Source organism: Onychostruthus taczanowskii, unplaced genomic scaffold (genome assembly GCF_017590055.1).
Source record: "Onychostruthus taczanowskii isolate IOZ18803 unplaced genomic scaffold, ASM1759005v1 scaffold21, whole genome shotgun sequence".
In the NCBI taxonomy this organism is placed as follows: Eukaryota; Metazoa; Chordata; class Aves; order Passeriformes; family Passeridae; genus Onychostruthus; species Onychostruthus taczanowskii.
Window position 1 is genome coordinate 7,516,746 of NW_024499351.1, and position 16,856 is coordinate 7,533,601.

Consider the following 16,856-nt stretch of genomic DNA (forward strand, 5'->3'; position numbering starts at 1 on the left):
TAGCTTAAATTTATTTGTTCTCCTAGAAGGCATGTTACATTAAAATGAGAAATGCTGAATATCCCAAGTTGGTGTTTACTTGGAAGTTTTAGATCTGGGAAGATTTAATTTAGATGATTTCTACATTTTGTTGCTGATGTGCATATACAAAGAATATTCTGTCATTCTGACTTTCATTTTTGTGATGATTCTATTGTTTATTTTTCACTGTTGAAGCATACAGATATTATCTTTTTTTAATGCACATTTAAGTAAATACTAAGCCAACCTATAAAATACATAAACAGCACACTGGGAACATAGGTATACTCTGTATGTTTGTAGTGAAGGCTGCTGTCCATTCTTCTGAAAGACGACACTTGACAATTCATGCGACATGGAAAATACAGAGGTTTTAAATAGGGATACAGCTAAAATGCAAAACTCAGCCAAGGGCAACAATATCCCTTGCAAACTGTTTTTAACAGTTGCAAACTGCCAAATCCTTTAACAACAGAATTAAGTCTCACTGACAGCTGAAGAAAAGCATACCTGATACTTAAGAGATAAACATGTATAATTTTCAGTGTCAAAAAAAAGGGAGGCTAGATCTAACCTTCAGCCTGGATTCAGAATGACATGATACAGAGGGAAATGCAGTTTCTTTTCACTCTATCGTGGTCATTATCATATGGGCTAAGCCACAAGCTGTCTCTAAATCTTTCTTAAAAATGGGATCAAGAAGGCAATTTAATGGCATCTAACTGCAAATATAGCACAGAAATGGCATCTAACTGCAGATACACCACAGTAGTCTTCATACTTTGTGACTAATCCTAAGGACTCTGTAAAGACAGGCCACATAGAGAGCATCTCAGTGGGATTACTCTCATTCTTAAAACCACGAATGTGTTAAATTTGTTCACAAATTATGGTTCTTACTGTATAATTAGTGAAAGTTCTTGATTCTCATTGCATAAAATCACAGTAATGCACAAAGATGGGGACTAAGAGATGAGTTACTTTTTTTCCATTTTACAGTGTGTAAACTTAGGTGCAAGAAGATGGACAGTTCTTGTCCAGGCTGGGCAGGGAGATCTTGAACAAGCCCTGAACTCTTAAGTTTAATCTGGGTACATTTATCTGACAGCTGTAATTTTCAATAAAAAAAGCTATTTATTTACTAATTTGATGTAATGACATTTGATTGCAGGAGTAATTTCAAGTAATTCAAATAATTTAAAAAGAGAAGATTTTTTTTCTGCTGTCCACCTTAAAAGAGCACCACTAAATTAAACAATTAGAACTGGTTACAAAGGTAAGCTAAAATCTAAACATAATAAGACACTGTTTTCAGCATTTCAAAAGAACCAAATACAACACATCAGCAGCTTCAAAATCCTTTTGAATAAGTGCACTCAGAAACAACTAACTAGCAAACAAAGCTTTTAGGAAGACAGTGTGGTCAGTGAACTTTTGGCATGTCAATTCTATAAAATGTAGGCCTCTAGAAATATTCCTCACATTTGAGTAAATAGAAAAGAGCCAAATTTAGCAACACATGCTCTGAATGGTGCATGATGATTTGTTGCTTTTTACAAAGTTTGACAGGCAGGAATTTCTGTAAAGAGAAAAGCATACTCCTTACCTATTGTTAAAAGGATGTAATTTTTCTTACGTTTTGAAGGATTGAGAATAATAAAGTGATCAGAATCTCAGAGACCAGTGGGATGATTCTATCAGAATACTTTATATTTAGGTGAACTTCTATTCTTTTCAAGTAATACAGACACTGATTAACCAACATCCCATATCATGGGATAGCTATCCTGTATCCTAGCATTTATCATAATTTCTAGGCAATAAAGCTGATTCTATTGATAGATAGAACATCTTAGTCTAACAGAGTGGGTCAAGTAGTACAGAATTACAGAACATTCTGAGCTGGAAGGAACACACAAGGACTGTTGAAGTCCAGATGCTGGCCCTGCACAGGAAAGGCCCAAGAATGACATCATGAGCAGTACATAAAAAAGAATGTCCTTTGAAAATAAAAAACCTTAGGTTTGGAATTTTTTTTAATTTTTTTTTTTTAGCTATTGATTTCATGTAAATATGCACATGAAGATTTATAGAAGGAAAAAGTGCTTCAACCTCAGGAATAACAAAAGTGATAAGAAATCAGTAGTTAACTGTATCTCATTGTCTTTGGTGAATGTCAAAGCAGAATCAGCATAGCTTCAGCAAACATAGTGTTGGGGTGTTTCCCTTCCCATGTCTTTCAGAAGGGCTATTTTACACCTCCAATAGGAAATCTTCATGCTTAATGCACAATTGTGAAAATGCCAAATAAGAACATCAATTATTAAAAAGGATAAGGGCATCAAGGTGGATTGATTCTACTAATATGATAAAAAAATGCTCTGCAAACAAAATCTATTAAAAATTGCACTAAAAAAGTTGATTTTCTAGGATTTGCTTCAGGAAGTGATTAAGCACATGCTTAAAGTTTACTTTCCTGGACTGAAGGCCTTTAACAATTAATATGGGCCTCTGAAAATGGGATACAGCACATTCTGAAATATGCTGTGCTCCCAGATAAAACAGGGCAGAAGTTACAATCTGATGTCTAACAGTGCCTCTTGTACCACCAGAACCACTAAAAGAATCACAACAGCAAAAGCAAAGCCAGAGATGCATCTATGCCTGGCTTCAGCACACAAGAACAATCCTGCCTTTTTGGTTTTGCTCTTTATTAGTTCTCATTCTGCTCAGAATTCACAACAAAGTTGCTTGTACCATCTGAATATATCAATTGTTTTAATAAATTTTGTTGTAAGTTTGAATTGTTTCTTCACTTTTTATTTTTTCTTCTTTCATAATTGCATACTTTAGAGTTACATAATCTGTTTGTTTGATTTCTGAACATCTTTTTTTTAGATGTTGCACAGATTCTTAAAATAGGAAAGATATTGTGTACGCTTGTGTCATTAGAACATTGTTCAGCATATTGTTTCATTAAGAATGGATATGTTGCAAACTTTTCATGGCAATTACTACAATAGACGCCTTTGTTTATTTTTCCTAAGTTTTTTCCCTGCTTGGTTACATATTATTAAATTTAGATAAATTTTTATGATGTCATGGTTCTCACAAAATCTCCATAGGGTTAAGACATATTGATATGAAAGATATAAAAAATAACATGTTGATAAAAATCAAAGTGCAAACTCTGGGCAGCATAACTCAGATCCCAATAGTTAAAAATAGAATTGTAACAGTAAATGAGAGGGAAAAAGAAGAGGGAAAGGAATCAAGATTAGATGGCAAATCAAAGCTGATAAAATATGTTTAAAAGGAAAATGCTGTTCCTCACTGGCATCTATGGATATAGCTAAAATCAGCTCTGTGTAGTTTTGATAGACATAAACATTTAATTCAAATGGCAAATATATTTTCTTCTCTTGAGAGTTATCCAAAACAAATAAGAGTGCCCTCTCCAAATTATCTCCAATGAGAATGCATTCAATGCATTTTTAAATTGAATTATAATTTCCTCAAGTATAATTATTAGACATTTAAACTATGAACTGGTATGCTTAATTGGGTAATCATGGTAAGTCACACATTATTCAGGTTACTTAATAGGATGAGCATGCAAGCAGGTACTTACTAAAATAATGAATGGTCTAAAGTCTACTTCTATGAGCTCAAGCCTGCAGTTTTTAAGTTCAGCAAACATGAATGTCCCAAATTTAATTGCTAAATATTCCCAGAAAATATGTGCTGGGCCTGTAATTATTTTTTTTTTAACATGGGTGATTGAATAATTGTTGAGTTTTTGCAACAATATTCTGATATGCTTTTTTTTTTTTTTGGTTCATTTGTTTTTCTCTCTTGTTTTTTGCCTGATCACTGTACTAGGCACAAGCTCAAAGCTATTTATGGGTAAAAACACCAATGATGAAACAAAAGCCAGAATACAGAATATATGAACAACTTCTTAAATATTTTATGATACTTTGAAAAAACAGAAATCAAATTCAATCATTCAGACTAAGATACTGTATTTTGCTACATCTGCAAATACAGTAACGATAAACAAATTAGTCAAAGGTGAAAATTTGCTACAGCCTTTGAATCCCCAACAATCAGACTGAAGTAATTAATGTAATATAAGTATGCATTTCTGTGGAATGTAAGGATTGAAATTAATGAAAAATGTGGAAGAAAATGTGGAGTAAAAATTGATGGAAAATAAAATTTCCATGAAAAAATTTAATTTATGGAATATGTCTTTTTTCATTGGTCTTTCATATAGCATATTTGTTTTCCTTTTCTGTAAAGCTGTTGAAGAGAGACATGTATAAAGCCTAGGTATTCCTAATCATCATTCAGAGCATCTAAATTTGACACAAGCTTTGACTTTGATATTGCTGTTTTAAAGTTGATCTAATACTGTTGCCCTGGAAAAGAGCAGTCCTGTCTTTTCCCTCTCCATCCCACCCAGAACTGATCATTTCTGCCCACTCCCTTGCAGAAGCTACAGTGATTTGATCAGTCTCAGGGAGATCAAGTCAATACACTCATGTTGTTTAAAACTCATTCTATTCTTCCAGGGTTAACTTTAAAACAATTTCCCTTGGTAATAGAAAAGAAGCAGCAGAAATGTGGTGAAAGCTGGACCATGCATCTCAGCATCAGGCAGTTTTTTAGGTCAGCTTACATTCATCGTGAAACTGATCTTCAACAAGATGTCTAAAAAATATGACATGAACTGGCTTTGGTTTCCTCACTTCAATAAAAAATGCTGATGGTATGAGATTTCTCAGCCAACTCTGACTGAGGCTTTTATTCACTTTTCTTGCTTGTTTAATGACAGGGGACATAGAGAACATTTTTTACTGTAGTTTCTGCTACATCTATTGAACACAGGTTCTAGAATCATCTTTACCTTCTCTTACTTCCTCAGCTATAGTCCCTGTTTTCAATCACTTAGTTTACCATGGTGCTGCTCTTTATATCAGTGATAGATATTACTGTCAAGATTTATAGTGAAACATACATATTCCTATTAATATCAGAACTCATAGTTCAATGCTTAATAGCAAAGAGATTCTACTTACAATGCCCCCAGCAAAATCCCTTAAAACCTTCTCATATTCAGCCTCAGAGTTAATTCTCCATCCTTACCCAGAATGTCTTTCCTAGACAATAAGTAGTCCCACTTTCTTCAACATCATGCTTCTGATATCAGTGAGGCTTCACTATAACTGTGCTGTAGTGCTGTGCTTAAACCCACAAATGTTTCCATTACAGCATCTCTGAATATGCCATTTCTTTTTACCCCGTGAGACACCTGCTACATCTCAAAACTATTCTTGTTTTTAACATTTACTAATATTTACTTCTTCTTTTTTCCCCTCTAAGGTTGACAAAAGGAAGGAGATTCATTGACAATTCTGCTGCAAAGGCTGGTTTTCTCTTTCTTGTCTTTGACAGACTCATCTGCTCCTGTGCATCAACATGTGGCTCTTCAACTGTACAGAGCAGTTTCCTGCTCTTCCCACTCAGGCTTCCTCCCATATCATTTCTCCCACTCATCTCTTTAGATCAGGTTTAAAATCTTGCCTATGCTTCCTGTCACATTAAGATCCTAGCATCTATCATCCACCTGTTAACGTTTTGGATACGCCTTTTAGAGTTTGCTTTTCACATAGTGAGAAGGCCATGGGTTGTCCCTGTGAACCTGTGCAAAGTTAGCATGTCATCTGCCTCTAAACATTTCCTTAATAGTCTCCTGGGCAACATTTTCTGCAAATCTCTTGAAAGCAGCCAGATTCTGTCAAGGGCTGTCAAACCATCATATTGATTTAACTGGCTTTACTGTTCCTTGAACTTCCCTGTTTTAAGCCCTGCACTACAAGGGACTTGCTGTATGTACACTTAAATTTAAAAGCTTTGGGGAATCGGTTATTTTTTTTTCTGCTTTTTCCTATGGTACAGTACTTCCTACAGAGAAATCCCAGCTATGACAGAGGTGGCTGCTACGGTAAAAAAATCCATTATTATAATAGATTAACAATTATTAATTTGAGCATATAAAAATAACATACCATAACCAAACCCTAAGTCTTTTGGTACTCTAGTATTACATTTGTGACCAGACAAATGTTAGTGTTCTATCAAATCAAAAATTGCTTTATCTATTTAAAAATCCCTTCACTCTTTCAATTAAAATATTATAACAACACAAAAACATTGGTAAAGTTTCTGTACTTGAAAATTCCAAAGGATAGGGAATGGACTTTGGGATAAAAGTCACTGGATGGGACACAAAGAAGTGGCTTTCTTTCACTTCTCTGAGTACAGCCCTTAGTCAAAGAAAGGGCCATGAATGGCTATGGAAGTTGCTGCTGGTATTATTATGGTAGGAATTCTACTAACGTTTTATATTTATACAAAGGAGAGATCACATTTTCTAATTTTCTAAGAACAAAAAAGTAACTAATTGCAGATTTTAAGTGTATGTATGGATAGAGAAGAAACACCATTTTTCCAGATTGGATTCTTGTTTTCTTATTGTACCTCACCCTAAACATGTTCCTTAAGTTGCGCATCCCTCTGTGTGCGTACAGGCTGATATTTTGCACAGAAGCCCCATTATTGAACACCCACCTCCTAGGATAATCCAGAAGCAGCAGCAGCAATCTAACAGGACATTCCTTCATCAGTGATGCCATCAGAAAGAGCTGCTGTGTGACCTCAGCATTTGAGAAAAATGTCTCTATGCATAAAGTACACGATTAAATAATTTGTATTTACCCTACTACCGTTCTAGTGCTTGCCCAGTTCAGGTAAGAAATGGTGACAGCTCTTCACAGAAAGCAAACAAGGTCTCGGTAAGATGTAGACATTCCTTATTTTCATTAGCCTCATTTTAGCAGATCAAAAAGGTCCTGAGTATAGAGAGGAGATGAGCTGGATCCATTACCACGTGTATTATTCATAGGGTTAGACCTGATTATGCCTTCTGACATCAAAATCCATGAGGACAGCCCTCATTCAGAGTAATCTAATCTAAACTTTTAAGGGCCTCCTGCTTTTCAGTGTCCTTTCAGTTGCTGTGGATGAAGACATACTGCTCCAGGGAAACCACTCTGAGCTCCCCCAGGCCACCAGTTCCTTTGTGCTGGGGAGGTCAGGGATGGCCTATGACAGCTTAGTGATGAAGTGCTCAACACTTAGAACTTTATATATTGAAGGGAAGCATGAAGGAATGATTTAACAGATGTATTTGTGCCTGCAGAAATTTATGGGCATGTGGATATTCTGTGCCAGGACTTTTGAGCTGCTGGCAAATATCCTTGCCAAAAGTCATGGAGCTCAGATTTACACAGAGTATATTTGTCATTAGGGTTGGTATTCATCAAATGTAACCTTGGTATCTTGTATTACTAAATGTTTCAATGCGAGTTGTTTTAATTTTTTCCAGAGATAACCCTGGAATTATCTTTAGAGCACTCAACATTCAATCCCTCTCTCTGGATTTGCCTTTGCTTAACTCGCAGCTCTCTGTGTTGAGTGTGATTGGTGACATTTCCAAAGAAAGGCATCATGAAGGAAAGTTGCCTCACTGTCAGTGTCCATACCCTTACAGTTTGGAGGCGATGGATTTTTTTTACCTTCTGAAATACCATAAAAGCTTTGGCTTCAAAGAAGATCTCACACTGCTACAATATGATGACTGCAACTTGAGGGGGTGGCCTCTGCAAGCCACTGGCATATGGGTTTTATGTATTAGGGTCTGTAAAGGAGATACCACTTGCAAGGATTTACAGTGTGCCAGGACTGTGTGCCAGATGGTAAAAGCCATATGAGTTGCAGAGTTCTTCAAATAAGTTTTTTTTTAGTTTGTTTTTGTTTATCACCGAGAATATGCTTCTGGGTTCATAAAGTTTCAGCATGTTCTGCCTACTGCGTCATGGAGAAAAATATTAACTCCATCCTGAATCCAGGCCACCAAGAGAATAAAAATAGTATTTAAAAAAGGAGGTAGGCAGGCCGTTTCCTGGGACAGAAAAAATAGTTTAAAATACATTCTTGCTATTTTAATACTAAAATGAATAGATTGTTACGGCTGTTATTCTCTGAAACAATTTATTCAGAAGATTAAGCAGAGTTCTTTGAAACAAGTATATTTAAACACTCTGCTTATCCTGTTCACCAGGAAATGCAAAGTTTTTCTTGTTATGAAGAATTACTCACATTTGAGTTTGAGCATATGTTCACTCATGAGTATCATGGAGGGGCTTCCCCTACCACACAGACAAACGGTATAATGTGGCAAGCCCCTAATCTGAAGTCACAGGCCAGGGAAGCACACGTAACTCATGGGACATTGCACTAGCAAGAAGTCCAGGAGCACCCACACGGGATTAAGGGCACAGTGTGCATGGGCTGGAGGGGGGCTGCCAACCCCCAACAGATGTACTGCGACAAAGAGGACGCAGCATCAAGGCATTTAACTGCGCTGTCCACCTGTGAAGCCAACTACTGTGCCTGTGAAAATTCTTATAAACCCACCACTGCTTCACAAGAAAGAAGACATGCGACCGTCAGGAAAACCGTGGAGACGCCGGGCTGAGGGAACCCTGAGGGCAGAGAGGATTCCGCGGGCCCAGCCCTCAGGCGGCAGGCAGGCGCTGGGCAGGCCCGACTGCAAAATGGGAGCTCGTCCTCCCGGGCCGCCGCGGCTCCCGGCTTCGGCTTCGGCTTGGGGTCGGGCTTCGGGTTGGGGTTGGGGTTCGGGCTGGGGCCCGGGCCGGTGCCGCCAGGTGGCGGAGCGTGCCCGGCGGGCAGCGCTGGGCGGGGCAGCGCTGCCGCCGCCGCGTGTTCCTGTTATTGTCCCTAAATAGCTGACCTTGGGAGAGACGCGGCCCCGCTCCCAGCTCCGCGCTGCCGCCCGCGCCGCCTTATCAGCCGTTTGTTTAGCTGGGTTGGGAAGCCGAGCCCCGCCTGCCTGCCCCGCCAGCAGCTTCGGGGTTTTTCCACCAGCCCCGCTGGATTTTACTAGGCTCCTCGTAGCAAAGTGTCTCGAAGCACGGGGTAATGCCCTGGTTTTAAAACTGGTGTCCCCCGGCGTGCGCTAAGGGAGCGCGGTGCCGCGAACGCGATCAGAGCTGGCCCCGAGCTACACCCAGAGTGCCGCAAGTTTATGGGAAAATGAAGTAATCGTAGGTTCAGTATAAATTCCTGTGTTAAACCCCCCGCTTCATGCTTTGATTCTGAGTCACTTCAGCCAGACTACAGCTACCATTGACATACAGGCTATGGATGTGATCCAGGAAAACAAGATATTTTGGGACCGGTGAAGGGCATCTCAAGTTTGTATTGCTTACTGGTAAAATTATTCATTTTTGTTGAAACCTCCAATTCCTGGCTGAACCATGCTGTGATAAATAAGGGTAAAACATGGTTTGCTTGACTTTTGATAGTAAGCTGCATGCTGCTTTTTGTGAGTGAGAGATCACTGCTGCTTGTGGAGGCGTCCCAGTCTAATCCCTTCCGTAGACAAAATTGACAGCACAGCCACATGGTGTACATGGCAGATGAAACTGCATGAATGCTTTATATTTATCTTATTAAATTCAAAGTGCAAATTGGTAGTGGGAATTCTGTTGTAACCACCAAAAATAACCATCCCTTGTGCCTCGTGTGTGCCTGTGCCTCCATGTTTCCTGATACATCTTGGTTTTCTTTTCCTTTTTGTCTGCTGAAAAATAATTTAGTCAGTCTCTCAGCCATTTCAGGGATTTTTTTTTTTTGGTTTTTTTTTTTTTTTTTTTTTTTTTTTTTGGTTAGTTGAGCTTGTTTTCAGGCACCTAGGCCTAGGAGACTTCAATGGACATGGGCATTTATGCTCAGAATGCACTGAACACCCTCATTTTACTCTTAGTTGTTTGGAGCCAGTTTGCTGACTTAAATGTGCCATTGTACATGCTGAAGTGATTGCTTTTTTCCTTTTTATCTTCTTTTTCTCCATAGTAGTTCAAAACATGTACAGCACAGGCCAAAATATAAAGTGTTGAGAAGCTCCCAGTCAGACCTAAACTTGTGACTGCTGATCTAAAGTGTTAAGCCAATTTTTGATACATCTCATATATGAAAATGATTCATCACACTGAAGCCCTTTAGAGCCAAACAGGGAGATGCAACCTATATTTCCAGAAGGGAACAGATCCATAAACAGAGACAACAAGTTTATAGAGAATAATTCTTACCAAAAAGATCAAGTTGGGCTTTTTTTAAAAATTTTTTTTTTAATTTTTTTTTTGGTAGAAAAAGACTTCAGAGATGTTTTTCAGAAGTTTGTGCAGCTGTTCGTTTAGTTGGGTAGAAGGAGGTTTTGGCTTTCAGTGTAAAGTAAATATTTTCAGGGATCAAAGAGGTGGAAAATGGGGGTGAGGTGAGTGTGCATGTTGAGAGGTAGCTACTCAGCTCTGAGTGGGCTATTACACAAACAGGTATTATATCTGTGTTTCTGTTTACCACACATCTAACACTCTGCCAATGAACAAAAATGTATATTGACTTATGCTTTGGATAATTTGAATAAAACAAATCCAGAAAGGAGACCTGAGAAGTTCTTGTTTTTATGGTCTCTTTTCTCCCTCATGACTCCAAGAGGTATAGTGTCGGGCCTTATGTCTTGCCACACCTTTCTCTACTGACAGAAATGCCTTGAGTTTCATTTGGAGGGATTTGGGTTAACCACTAGTTAGAGGTCAAGAAATTCTCCATTCCTGTGGAGGCGAGCCCTCAGTCTGAGTGTTCTCCTTAATCCAGCTAGTGCACCTTGAGGTTTGTCTTAAAAGCAGGTAGAAGGAGCTAATTGGGTATTTTAGTTGTCTTCAGTTTTGAGAAGAGAATCATGGGATCTAGAGACAAATATTCATAAAACAGACACCGCTAAAGCAACAGATAGAAGCAAGGGTCTAAGCCTGAAGGTATCTCACCTTCAAGTATCTCACCTTCAGGCAAGGAACGGAGGCCCTATGGAGGCCTCTCAGCTCTTTCCCAATAGTCTGACCAAAGCGACACCGCTGCACCAAAATGTAGCTGTCTTTAGGTATAGGGAGCCAGACCCCAGAGATGGAGCAGGAGACGGGTTACAGAACCCATGAGAGCATTCAGGGCCCTGTCAGATGTCAGCTATCATAAACACAAGAATCAAAAAAACTGCTCTGAGGTTTTTACATGATTCCTTAACATTTTCTCAGCAAAGAGGAGGAGATGTAACTTGTCCTTGTCACAGAAGAGGAAGAAAGCACAATACTCTCATCAGGCCTGCAAAGGCTGCACAGAACTCTTTCAGCCTGAAGCCTGATGGCTCAGTAACAATCAGGTTCAAAGGACCACCTCAGCTTCCTGCCTGAACTAAGTACTTCTCTGGCTCCCCATGCTTTTTGTCCTTACCTTCACAGGTCCTTGAGAGTTCCCTGCAGCAGCCACCTTCTCTCCCCACAGAGTTTGCATTTGTCAGTCTCTGGAACAGAAGTCATTGACTTCTGCTGCTCTGTGCTGCTCTGTGTTTATGGAGATCCTCCCCCTTGAAATTATTTGGAGACCCATTCATGCTCCACTCCTTCAGATCATCTGACTTAATATTCTTCCTAAGGAGAATGCATTTAGAAAATCAGCCAATTACACTAATGGTGGCTAGCCTGAGGGGAAGGTAGGAAGAGGGTGGGGGGGTTTTAGGTATTGTAATATTTAAATAATAATTATCTATTAACATGTTTCTAAAATGGTTTAAAATTTAGATGCATGTTTTTCACCAATCACTCAGTTTCATAATTTTTGTTACTTTTTTTAGATAAAATCTGCAGTTGATTTGGTCTTAAAATAGTTTTCCATAACTACCTAAAAGGTGATTAAGAACATCTTAATTATGTCTCTGATTCAGAAAAACAGACATTAATTATGTCCTAAAGAACTATGCAAAACTGAAACCAAAATTACTAGTGCTACTTGTAGTGTAATTTTGGCCTATATTAATTTGTTACCTTTTTCTTAATTGTATAAGATTACTGCTTTGTCTGCTGGGGATTTGAGCAGTGAGAATACTTGACCTATTACTCAAAAGGAACAGTCTTTTAACTCTTTAATGGAAAATTTATTTTTCTTGTTTGCCTTAATTTAAACACCATCTCTGAGTTGTCATGAACAAGGAAAAACGTAATCAAGAGGGATGGCAATAGCTAGTAGGTTCTATGCAGTGTTAACATTCCCAACCTGCTAGCAGCGTAATATTTCTTTTAACAAATATGCCAGAGTTCTTATGTCCAGAACTGGAAGAGTTCAAGTACTCCTAAAGAATGGAGGAGAGGGCACTGAAAGAGTGCCATGGGTTAGTATGCTTATACTTTGAATAAGTAGGCTTTTGAAAGAGCAGCCTCAGAAAATACGCTGCTTGCTGAGAATGCAGCTTGTAACTTTAATAAGTGCTCTGGATTAATCCTTCACTTTGTCACAGGACACATAGAGATAGAAATTGTTTAGATTTCACAGAGTAATTAGTAATCAGTCATATAGGTAGCTATAGCTGGTGCTCGTCCCAGCACATAGCTTTGTGTTGACTGGCCAGAATATCAAAAACTCATGAACTTTATTGATTGTTTCTGGATTATCTGAAGTAATTGTTTGATAACAGTCCACAACTGTTTTGAAACAATTTCAGACACATTCACTAAAGCATGTTAGAACTGCTGCTTATCTCCCAGGATCAAATGGATAAACAAGGCTTTTGTACATACATTTGAAAAAGCTCTGGGAAAATTAAGCAGAATTTTATTTGCAAATACAAACTCTGTATCAAAGTCCACCATACCGGCAACTTTAATCAAAGGTTTTCTAGACTTTATTATTTGTTGCAGATAGCATGTATTTTGCACAGGAACTGGATAAATATGGTGGAGGAAATAGAATCTATAATGTATGCCTCCCAGACATCCTACATCCATCAGTAGGATGTGCATAAAATTACAAAGGATGTAACAATTAGGATGAAGTTGTTGTCAAGAAGGTATATTACTGGGAGCATGGCATGGCTGTTTTTGGAAAAAGGGGCATAATGATGAAATATATTGACCAGCTGTTACGAGACAAAAAGGTTTAGGAAGAGAAAAGTGTGCTGAAATTAAAGCTGATGTCCATGCAGTTACTGGGGAGGAAAATGATTATGCTTTTTATTGGCCTGAAGGGGTTGCAAATGAAAATGTTACAGTAGGATGTGAGTCTTTTAATACAGATGAAGGGCTGAGAAAGAGTAAATGCCAATTCCCTTCCTAACAAGCTACCTTTAGCTGTAGGGGATATACAGAATAAAACTTAGCTTTAAACATGTAATGGGAACAATGTTGGGTATGTGTTACACATGGCTCTGTTATTAGTGAGTCCATTACAAAGAACAGTAATTAATAAACATATATACTAGATATGTATGTATATGTAAAAATCCATCCTAATTTCTAAGACTTTGAGTTATGTGTTTAAAGAAAGCCTCTATTTAAGTTCCATTGAATTTAGAGCTGTGCTTGACTCCTTTCTTGATCTGGGACTTTACTTTCCTTTTCTGGGCATCATGACATCTTGAAACTCACATTTTGCAAGGCAGAGTCAATATGATATACTGCAGAAAGTATTTTCTCATGAAGACTTTGTTATTGTTCCCATTTTCTTTCATCTCAAATAAAAATAACTCATGCTGAAAATGCAGTCTGTGTATACTGGCAATTAAAAACAAATCAGGAAATCTCTCTGCTATATTAAATCACACATGCCTAGTTATGATTTAACATGCTGGGGAATTAAACCAAATTCCACCCTGAAGTATCAAACACTACTTTTGTAGACACTAGGTTTCTCATTCAAAATAACTTTTTTTCCCCATGCTTATACCATTCATGTATGCATCCCAAAATTCCTGTGGAGAATGAAATTATTGGGTTGCCTACCAGTAAATACATGTGGTTCCTGTTTAAAGCAATATTCCAGGTAAGTGAAAATGAGAAATCTTGGAGAGCAGCCAGATTTGCTTTTTCAAATGCAATCAAGCAAGCTGCCTTGCAACTGGCTATGCTTCTTCAGTGAAAAGGCAGCAAGAGGAGACATTAAAAACAGAGACGAAGCAAGAGGGAGAAAGAGCATACACAGCACACTAGGTACAAGTTCTACCTTTGTTTTCACCGAAGCAACCCTACTGAAATAACTACTGCAGGAAATAAACCTTGGTGTATCAAGATATTCAGTAAACAAAAAATAACTGATGTCACAGTACCTCAAAGTGGAGGAGATGTGCCAAAGCTTCTGATGTATGACATTCAGCCAAGCTTCTTGGTTAGTCTCACCAAAACAAATTAATTCTCTTGTTTTTCACAGACCTGTTTCAACTGCTGTCTCTCTCTCTAAGCAGTTAGACAGTATACTGAGTTTATGTAAAATATTTTCTATGAATAATCACAGAGTCACAAGGCTGAGATCCAAAGCACATGTAGGCAGTTAGTGAAATCTTTTACAGAGAATTAATATTGAAAAGTATGGTAATTATTATTATTAATATCGACTTCTGAGGGAATATTGAAACAGGCCTAAATGTAGATAGTTCATATGGCTGCAATACAATATGGCAGTAGAAAAACAACATGGTAATTTGATGCTGCACACAGAGAAGCTGTACCAGAGGGGAAAGAGAGAGCTTCAGGAAAGGGCCTTTGTAAACACTACCTAGAATTCTCTTTTTAGTTTGCTGGCTAGAGTGCATTGCCAGGTGACACCCAAAGAGCAGCAAAATACCAGGGAAATGTGCAAGGTAAGACTACAGTCTTGAGAACAGTTTTTGTTTTTGCTGAGAATGACTAAAGAGAAATGTATTGTAAGTATAAGAAATGCAAGGATAACAATTAGAGAACTTTTGGAAATTCTTGGTATCAGGGGCACTTGGTGGGCTTGTTGACCTTGCATACATTTTTCTCAGCCTCTCTCACTTAGACTAGCTGCTAGATGTGATCTGATTGCAGTGAACTGTCTCAGGGCACTTGTCACCTCTGACACTTGCAATTAGCCTCATCAAGATGTTAGAACTGTAGGCTGTTGAGGATATGGCTGCAGGCAGAGGGGAGTCATAGCAGGCACCCTTGGACCTGTCTCAGTCAGGAAGGCTGGCGAGGCAGCTTGTAAGGTGGTGCAACAAAGAAGACCCTTGTTCTTTGGGGGTCTCATTCAAGACAGACAGGGCCAATTTACTGCTCAGGCAGAGCAGTAAGTTGCCAGCAGTAGCAACAGCTTTGCCTATGCCAAAGGGCACAAGTTTGTAAGAGGACAGCTTGCTGCACAAACAGCAAATTGCTGCCTCCTTCCTCTCCTCCTCTTCCTCCTCCTCCTCTGCTCCATGGCTGAGAAAGGGGTGAGAGTTTGCCATAAGACAAGCATTACTAAATTCCTGTTTTACAAACACCTCAAAAAAGGTCCATTGCTCCATTTCAGTTTTACCCTCAGACCCCAGGGTCTCTCCAAATTCTTCCAGCCCCACCATCTGCCCCAGTGCCCATTAGCTGCCTTTTACCTCTTTTCATTTCACTGGTGTGCTGAGCCACCTTAATCTTTTCCCACAACCAGCTTCCATACAGTATATTCCCTGAGACAAGTCAGTTCTCCCTGTATAGTAAGTTGCTTTGAGGGATTTTGTCTTACCATCCAAAAGACAGATGATTAGTCACATGAGGCTGATTTTTTACTGCCTCAAAGGGACATCCTATCTTGGGATAGACAAGTTGATATAATAACTTTCACAGGATGAATGTGAGTTCCAGATTAGGTCTGCATCAGCCAGCAGAATGTCTCAAGGTGTGCAATTCTGTAGACCAAAGCAATTGGGAGTCCCTCGTGTACATGCCTCATGCATTTTGGGAGTTTGTACTCAGCTAGATTTCTTCTGATACAGTCTGGAGTGTAAGTACACAGTAGCATTTTAAGTGTCACAGGTCTGGTTTATGCCTGCATCTTCTGATTTAGATCTTTCTGGAAGAAAATCTTCTTGAGCATTCTGAAGCAGCTCCACACTGTAACCCAAACCACAGAAAGTGGGAAGATTTGAATTAAAACTCTGCGTAGATGCATTCTCAAATAATTTCCAAATATTCTTAAGAGCCACTTGTAGGAGATTTGGTTTTCAAAAGTCTTTGCAAAGAACAAATTATTTGTATCTATCATTCTATTAATTCTTTCTAAGAACTTTAATGGGATAGACATGTTTACTATTACAGAAGCTGAATTGTTTAGTTCGTATCATTTTATAGTAATCTGTGGTGCTTTTCAACTCTCTATTTAATTATGTTCTCAACTGTTTTGCTTTGCACTGAAATAAGACTATAAACAGAGTCCACAAACATACTTGTAATATTGACTGTGTAAAGCATCTCTTCTCAATCTATCAAGTGAAAGGAGGTTGTTTTATGAGAGGAATTTCGAAAGATCTTTGCCAGATTTTCTGCCTTTCAAATGTTTGTACCAGTTGGAACAGTGAACATGTCACTGAATAGATGGTGAGTAAAATCTTCCCATTCAATGAGACTAGGAGATCAGATACTAGGTCAGACATCATGTCTGGGAGATTATCTTAGAGGCCTTTCTTGGTCTAAGTGTAATTGTCATGGCTCAGTGGGACAACAGGGAGCATAAACAGAGGAAAACAGAGGATTTCCTCTGAATATGTAAGAGGTAGTGGTGGGCATTGATAGGAGTCAATAGAAGAATGAGCCAGGGTCTGCTGCTGAGAAATGTAATGTTTGCATGTCTCTTGTATGGGCTGAAACTAA

The 16,856-nt window shown here is 38.6% G+C and overlaps 1 long non-coding RNA gene across 1 annotated transcript in view; it reads left to right on the top strand.

Annotated features, from left to right (window-relative positions):
• The first annotated feature begins 9,361 nt into the window (after window positions 1-9,361).
• The window catches only part of LOC121335895, a 28,059-nt gene continuing 20,564 nt past the window's right edge, over window positions 9,362-16,856 (top strand). Inside the window, exon 1 of the long non-coding RNA XR_005952666.1 lies at window positions 9,362-9,446. This is a non-coding gene — a long non-coding RNA (uncharacterized LOC121335895). The remainder of the gene's footprint in view (window positions 9,447-16,856) is intronic.